This window comes from Anolis carolinensis, chromosome 1 (assembly GCF_035594765.1).
Source record: "Anolis carolinensis isolate JA03-04 chromosome 1, rAnoCar3.1.pri, whole genome shotgun sequence".
NCBI lineage: Eukaryota > Metazoa > Chordata > Lepidosauria > Squamata > Dactyloidae > Anolis > Anolis carolinensis.
In genome coordinates, this window is record NC_085841.1 from 296,368,408 (window position 1) to 296,377,463 (window position 9,056).

General features: G+C 43.6%; 1 pseudogene; it reads left to right on the top strand.

Moving 5' to 3' along the window:
* Nucleotides 1-1,238: 1,238 nt before the first annotated feature.
* LOC134295280 (dead end protein homolog 1-like) lies at nt 1,239-2,796 on the top strand (annotated as a pseudogene).
* Nucleotides 2,797-9,056: the final 6,260 nt, after the last annotated feature.

The following is a 9,056-nucleotide window of genomic DNA, read 5'->3' on the forward strand; positions in this document are numbered from 1 at the left end:
ATGTATCGATATTATACAACAAACTATTAATGTGGGAGACTGAATCGGAAGAAATAACTAACTCAATGGTCCAGTGGGCTAAGGATATAGGAAGACCGATTTATGTGCATGAATGGGAATCTATCTGGAGGAAGAAAATCAAATTTACATACTCGATAGATATGAAAGAAAATTGGCTAAAAGTCATTCATAGATGGTATTTGACCCCAAAAAAGCTAGGGCTTATGTACAGGAACGTTAATAATAATTGTTGGAGATGTAAAGGTCAAACAGGCTCTTACCATCATATGTGGTGGAGCTGTAGGAAAGTACAAAAATACTGGGCAACTATTCTAGAAGAAAGTAATAAAATTTTACAAACTAAATTTGAGTTAAAACCTGAGCTTCTCCTGCTAGGGCTTTATGACCCTCAAATCAAAATTAGTATTAACACAGATAAACTTTTTACTTTCTTTATCACGGCAGCAAGAATGGTGTTAGAGAAACAATGGAAATCCAGAAAAGTTCCTACGAAAGAATCCTGGATAGATTAAGTGTTGGAAATAAAAGATATGGACAATTTAACTTTTTTGATTAGAAGAAGCAATGGAAGAGCGTCGAAAGCAACAGACTGGTCATGTTTTGAGGACTACTTGAAGAAAGGAAAATAAGAAGCTAATATTACACTAAGAACCATGATGAAACTATCCGAAAGTCAACCTACCCCTCTCCCCCGATTGTTTAACCCAACCTAAAAACCCCTTTCCCTATATGTCTCCTCCAACCCCTTCTAACCCACCCCACCCTTTACGGTACCCCCACCCCAAGTCTCTCCCCCCCTTCCTATCCCATCTTCTCTCCCCTGTCTTATTCTATGTGTTTGTAAAGAAATTCTTCAATTAAAAATATTTTTTTAAAAAAACTTTCAGAAATATTTATATATGTACCGACTTTCGGGAATTTTTTAAAAGTTTTGATAAAAGTGTTTTGTAAAAAGCCACAACAGCTATCTCATTGAATGTCTAATAGAAGAAACCAATATTAACCAATTCTACATTTTCATAGAATGCTAGAATTGGAGGGGACCTCCCAAGGTCCATCTACTCCAACCCCCTTCTTCCAAGTAGAAGGTCACCATCAAAACTATCCTGACAGGTGGACATCCAGCCTCCAAATTAAATAATTATTAATATGCCTCCAGGGCAAAAAGGCATGGTTATGAAGGTGAGGCATGTGCTGTTGGCGAGGAGCAGGGCATCATGGCCATTGTGTTGCAGAGGTAAAAGAAGAAGTGGCTTCTAAAATGTGGAATGAATGAACCACTAAATTAGGATAACAAAGGTGCTCTTCTGACTTGGATTGAAGATACTGTGATGTCTCAGGGACCTTTGGCCCATGACCCCGCAGCCATCATAGATCAAACTGAAGAGGATTCGGGCTTTTTCCCATCTCAGCAAGATTCTGTTCCATTCCAGATGTCCCCTGTTGATATTTTCATGCCAGAGCCAATTAGGGACGCCCTTGAAACAGAGCCTGGTTCCTCGGAAAGTTTGGTGTTTGATAGGAAGGCTTTTCTCAAAACACATCGCTCCCATAAGCAGTTTCTAAGACGAAGCGCGAGATTAGCGGAGAGAGACGATTGTGATTAAACCATTTCCCTTGGGAAGTTTTGGGGAGGCAGGCATCTGGTACGATGTTGAAACAGCTTCGTTCTCTGGGAAGATTTGAGGAGTTAAACACCTGTTGGGGGAAGCTCTTGAACTTCCATAAAAGTTCTGCACTGAGCTTTCCCTATCGCGGTGTCAACGTGACTATTCATAGAAGAACATTGACTCTTGTTCCTGAGCTTTGAAGCGGCCCTCCGGTGCGCTTACTCACAAGTAGACCGGGAGTTGCGTTCCACTCCTTGTCAAATTTGGACTGCGTTTCAGATCCACCACAAAATACCTTGCCTAGCCTTGAATCCTTGTTTTGGACTTTACTTCAAGAATCTCCCTGTGAAACCTTGCTCTTTCCCCACTCAAACTTCCAAAGAGTTTGAGTGTGTTTCAGTTATTTGGATTATAGACTTTGGACTCTAATACTGGACATATAACTTCATTATATTGGACTAATTTTGATCTTCTCTAAAAGGTCAACTGCTGGACTATATACTCTGCTCATTTTTGTTTAGAACTTTTATTGCTTTAATAAAGATATTAGATTGTTTATTGGCCTCCGTGTTGGTTTCCAGTGTTCGCGCTGCTTAGGGGTGTTACAGATACTGGAATCCAGTTAGTGCAGATCAATGGCCAAAGAAAATACGATGGCCCTCCACCAGGTTGATTTGGCGGTCCCACGTCATCTGGTACAGAGGTTTTTATATAGAAAATCACACAAGATATATAAACTAATTCCTCTTTTCCAAAGTATGGGAAAGGTCTATGCATTTTGCCTCATAATGACATTCAGAGGTCTTAACTGAGGCTTTGCTTATGCCATGTATCTAGACTGATACGATGCTCAAGGTTATCAAGCTGCTCGATAAATATGAAATCCAGAAGGGCTACCAGATAATTGTTTGCAGAAGCACCAACAAGTGTGAGCTCTGCATTGATGGCCTGGCCCAATTGGTGAAAGAGGAACAGCTTCTTCTAATGTGACAGGAGCTTACTACAATAGTCCTGAGCATCACTTTTCACCCAAGCCCTTTCAAGAATCAGCAGCAGCTTGCAAAGGTAAAATGCAACCCATCAGGCTGCAGCAAAAACCAAGAAAGCTCTTGTAGAAGGTTCTTTCTGTTTAAGTGCACATTTCCTCCATACAGACCATCCCTGAGATCATGCCAAGCCAACATGTTTGGGCGCTGCTGTTTCCTTGCAGTTTCCATTCTTACCTCCTCTACTTTTGAAAGGGGAGATTTGGGAGTACCCCAATCACATGAAACACCGGGTTTGCCAAGCTGCTATGAGCACCACTCGGAGACCAATAAAGTTGAGGACAAACACCTTTATTTTAGGTAGCTACCGACAGACAGCAGCGACACGGCAGTGAAGCTGGCAAAAACTGTCTGCCCCGAACGAATCTGCTCGGGGCCTTATATACCCAACCTGTTTATCACGTTTCTAGTTCCTCATTCTGGACTGGGTTTACTGGAAAACCCACCAGCCCAGTTTGTGGTGGGCAGGCACATCCTGACCTGTAAACAATTCCAGGATGTAGCTCACCACAAACTGTAGAACATTTCAACAGGTTAGGCAAAGGTACATGTATTGCATACATTTCTCAGAATCGGCTTCACCACAAGCTTAACCACAACTGATTCTTGCTAAACATACAGGACACATGCTATTTTGTAACAAGACAGCAAGTTGCAAATTTTAAGATCATTTCTGAAGGAGAGACTAATTAATGATTTCAAACAGACAGGCATCCAACATGGAGTCACTCTGGTTCAGTGACCCCTTCACTTTTTCCTCAGGGAGCCGGTAAATTGCTGATTCAACATTGGCAATGATGTTTTCTAGCAAAAGGAGGAAATTTTGCGGTCACCACAACCAGGATCCCAGTAGAAAACATCATTGCCAATGTTGAATCAGCAATTTACCGGCTCCCTGAGGAAGAAGCAGAGGAGGTAAGAATCCTGAGAAATGCAAAACTTCCCCCCAGCAACATAACGAGAAAAGAAAGACAGGCCATCAAAGATCTCAACTCAGGTCCAGAAATCATCATTCTCCCAGCTGACAAGGGGAATGCCACAGTAATCATTGAAATAGAACAATACAAAGAAAAAAATCAGACAACTTCTAGATCCCACAATTTACAAGAAACTGAAACAAGACCCTACTAACAAAATCACCAGAAAAACAAACACTCTAATCAAGAACTCCTCCATTAACTTTGACATACGCCAACAGTTGTGCAAATCAGTAGCCCTCCCACCCAGGCTTTACGGACTCCCCAAAATCCACAAGGACTCCATCCCACTCAGACCCATTGTAAGTGCCATTGGATCGCCGACTTACAACCTGGCAAAATTTCTGGCTACACAGCTACAAACCCACATTGGGCTCACTGCACACTATATCAAGGACTCAACACACTTCATAGAAAAGATCAGCAACCTCAATCTAAGCACCAAGGACATCCTGATCAGCTTAGATGTGGTGTCCCTATTTACCAAGGTCCCGGTAGCTGACACCCTCACACTAATCAAACAAAACTTCCCAGAAGACATCACAGCCCTGTTTCACCATTGCCTCACCACTAGCTACTTTCAGTGGGACACTGGATTCTATGAACAGAAGGATGGAGTGGCCATGGGGAGCCCTCTCAGCCCAGTAGTAGCAAATTTCTATATGGAATACTTTGAAAAACACGCCCTAGAAACAGCACCAAAAAAAGCCTACTGTATGGTTCAGATACGTAGATGACACCTTCACAATTTGGAGCCATGGAGAGGAAGAACTCAGCAAGTTCCTGGACCATCTTAACAGCATCCACCCAAACATCCAATTCACCATGGAAAAAGAAAAGGAAGGAAAACTACCATTTCTAGATGTTCTGGTCATCCACAAACCCAATCAACAATTGGGCCACACAGTTTACAGAAAACCTACACACACAGATAGATACCTTCATAAAAAAACTCCAACCATCACCCAAGTCAAAAAAGGAGCACAATCAAAACCCTGACAGACCGTGCACAAAGAATCTGCAAACCTCACCTCCTCCAAGGTGAACTAAACCACCTAAACTGGGCTCTACAGGCCAATGGATACTCCACCACAGACATCAGAAGAGCTGCAAGGCCAAGAACAAGCCATGAGAGTCAAGACAAAGATCCACCCAGAGGAAAGGTGTTCTTACCATACATCAAGGGAACCACTGACCACATAGGCAAACTGATGAAGAAGCACAACCTACAAACTATCTACAGACCCACAAAGAAAATCCAACAAATGCTACGGTCAGCGAAGGACAAGAGGGATCCTCTCTCCTCTGCAGGAGTCTACCGGATACCATGCAGCTGTAGACAAGTATACATAGGGACCAAGAAACGCAGCACCCAAACAAGAGTCAAAGAACATGAAAGGCACTGCAGACTAATTCAACCAGAGAAATCAGCCATAGCAGAGCACTTGATGAACCAACCTGGACACAGTATATTATTTGAGAACACAGAAATGCTGGACCACTCCAACAACTATCATGTCAGACTACACAGAGAAGCCATTGAAATCCACAAGCATGTGGACAACTTCAACAGAAAGGAAGAAACCATGAAAATGAACAAAATCTGGCTATCAGTATTTAAAAAAAAACTCTAAAATCAAAACAGTAGATGGGAACCAACACTCTGAGGGCAGAGGGCAGCTAATGACTGAACAAAGGATGCCCCCAGGCAAGAGACAAAACCTTTCCAATGCTAATTAGGGTGATTAACTGAAACATTAATGCTGGCTTCCCAGTGACAAAGGACTCTTGCCACACCCTGGACTCTCCACAGATATATATTCTTCCCTTTCCTTACTTAGTTTATCCATACCTCACAACCTCTGAGGATGCCTGCCATAGAAGTGGGTGAAACGTCAGGAGAGAATACTTCTGAAACATGGCCACACAGCCCGAAAGACATACAACAACTCCAAGGGTTCTTGGAGTTTGCTAATTTCTACAGACAATTTATCAAGGATTTTGCAGATGCTGCTCTCCCATTAACAGACTTCTTGAAAACCAGGGAGAAATGGGAGATGAAAAAGATCAAGTCCCCTGGGGCGAGGCTAGTATGGACCCCTGATTGCCAGAAGGCATTTGATTAATTGAAGCGCAGGTGCACCAGTCAGCCCATCTTGATCCATGCTTGAATGGACAAACCTTTTTTTGTCCATTGCGATGCTTCAGAAGCGGCTTATGGGGCCATGCTGTTACAAGCCGATGATGACGGACAGTTAAGGCCTTGTGCTTATTTGTCTAAAAAATTCTCAGAGACTGAGAAACTTTGGCATGTCTGGGAGAAGGAATTTTTTGCAGGTCAGACAGCACTTGTGCATTGGCATCACTTCCTGGAAGGGACGTCAATCCCCTTTGAAGTGTGGACAGATCATAAAAATCACAAACCTCCCCAAGACTGAATGCTAAACAATTGCGATGGGCTCAGTTCTTTAGTCACTTCAACTTCACCTTGAAATTCTTCCCTGGAAAGCAAAATCAATTGGCTGATGCTCTCTCCTGCATGCCAGCAGCCGACTATTCGGCCCCGGGGGAGTTGGGGACTGTGTTCTCTAAACAACAGTTGGAGTTGGTGGTGCAAACCCAGACCAAGCTGTGGGACAGGCCTCCCCCCCCCCCCCCCCGATGGTCAATTACTCAAGCTGACAGAGGAGTTAAAGGAGGCAGCATAGGGAGATGAATGGCTCCAAACCCACAAGGGAGAATTGTCCATGGAGAGAGAGTTATGGACTTATGGTTCCAAATACTATGTGCCTGCCAGCCTCTGAGGCAAAGTGCTGGCCCAATCCCATGATTCCAAACTTTCGGGTCATTTTGGGTTTACAAAGATTTTGAAACTATTGGCTCACCAGTTTTGGTGGCCTACCATGCGCAGAGATGTTAGGGATTATTTACAAGAGTGCTCAGTCTGTGCAAAAGCCAAACAAAAAGTGGGCAAGCCCTCTGGTCTGTTACAACCAGTGACCAACCCGACTTATATTGCTATGGACTTTGTAGTTGAGTTGCCTGAGAGTAATGGCTATAATACCATTTGGACTGTGATTGATTTGTTTTCCAAATAGAATCATTTTGTGCCTCTTAAGAGAGTCACTTCTGCCTCTGAACTGTCTAAATTGATCTTACATCATGTGTTCAGGTTACACGGGTGTCCTGAGTGAATCATAACAGACAGAGGGCGCCAATTTACATCACAATTTTGGACGTCTTTTTTGACCATGTTAGGAACTGAGCGGACACTTAGCATTTCATCTTGAGATAGACAGTGCCATGGAGCGGGTCCAAAAGACTTTACAACAGTTCCTGAGATGCTATATTACTTACTAGGCATGAGCAAAAAAATTGGAAAAGTCGTTAATCGTAATAAATTAGTTAATCCGAGGTGGTTTGCTGTTTCTGAATTAACCTTCCAATTCAAAGCGTTGGTGCCCATGCCTCGAAATACTTTCGGTGTGATGTCACAGAGACCTTCGGGTCATGACCCGGTACTCGTTGCGGACCAGAGCGATGAGTATTTGGGAATTTTACCGGCTCAGCAAGAGCCCGTTTTCCAGATGCTCCCTGTTGACAATTCAAGCCCAGAGCTCATTAAAAGAGGCCTTGAAGCCGAGTCTGTTCCCAGCGGTTCCCCTCCCTTCCCAAGGCGGCTGTTTGGGGAATTGAGTCGTTCGGAGAAGGCCAGTCTGAGTCAAAGCGCTTGATTAGCTGCCAGAGAGAATGTTAATTGAACTCCCTTGTGAGTTTTCAGGGAGGCTTGCATCTGCTGAAGATGTTGTCTCCAGTCAGTTTTTCCCCTGGGAAAAGTATTAGACACCTGTTTGAAAGGGAGATTTGAAGTCCCTTAAAAGTTCTGTGTGCTGGCCAGCCAGTGCAGTGTCAACGTGTCAGTTGGAGTGTTAGGAGCCCCCAGATGGCGTAGTGGACTAAGTGACTTGAAGGTTGGGTTGCTGACCTGAAAGCTGCCAGGTTCGAATCCCACCCGGGGACAGTGCGGATGAGCTCTCTCTATCTGCTCCAGCTCCATGCGGGGACATGAGAAATGCCTCCCACAAGGATGGTAAAAACATCAAAACATCCGGGAGTCCCCTGGGCAACGTCCTTACAGACGGCCAATTCTCTCACTCCAGAAGCGACTCAAGTTGCTCCTGACACGAAAAAAAAAGTTGGAGTGTTAACTTCGCCTCTAGTCCTTGTGGCGTTCTACTCGTGTGTAGATTGGGAGCGACGCCTCGCCTTCGAGTCAAGTTCGGATCGCGTTTGGATCCTCTGTCTCCAGCCTTGCCCTGTCTTGTTTCCTTGCCTTCCCTTGCCTTGCCTTGAATTCCTTGCCTTGTGACTGCTCTCCTTGGAACTCTTGCTTAAGATCCAGATTATTCCCCACTCAAACTGCTTGGAAGTTGGAGTGTGTTTCGGTTAACTGGATTTTCACCTTTAAACTCTAATATTGGACATTGAACTATATAATACTGGACTATATTTGACCTTTCCCAGAAGGTCTATTGATGGACTATATATTTTGCTTATTTTTGTTCTATTTCTTCAATTCTATAATAAAGATATTAGATTATTTATTGGCTTGGTGTCTGGTTTCCAGTGCTCTCGCAGCCTAGAGTTTCACATTCGGATAACTGTCGGATATATGAGAAAGTGTTTTAATTTAACCAACCGTTGCTATTCAGGAGAGAAATCCCCTTCCCATCCTGGAGTAGTTGGTTTCTATGGGGCTCTTAAACTGCGTTGCAGAAGTGGAGGGAGCCTGGATTTGCAAAGGGAATTGCTGGCTGGCTGGCTGCTGCTTCGCCTCTGCAGGATCTCCCTTGCAAACCACTTCCTCTTCCTGCACTTAAACCGGGTTGCAGAAGTGGAGCAAGCCTGGATTTGCAATGCCCTCTCCTCTGCAGGATCTCCCTTGCAATGTGCTGGCAAAACCCCAAACTAGAACTCTCCACCCAGGTTGGTGTGTAACTGGCTTTCCACTTCAGGGGGAGAAGAAAATTGGAAATGGCCAGGGAAAGCAAACTATCACCCTGCTAAGGATTTTCCACAATTCCCCTCTATTATTTTAAATTACCCTGATATTATTATTATTATTATTATTATTATTATTATTATTATTATTATTATTATTATTGGCACCCCACTTTTCTCTCTAGATTTGAGACGGAAAGGGAGTCACATTAAAATATATACATTAGTATCATTCTGGGAAGGTAAAAGGTTGCATTTTAAATCTATGTTTTAACAGTATTCCTTTTAAAATTTGCTCTATATTTGTGTGTATGTGACATGTGTAAGCACCATCCACTCCTCAGCATGTTCCCTCCTGGTTAGAAGTGGGCTAAGCCCCATCGGAAGAAATCCACTCCTAG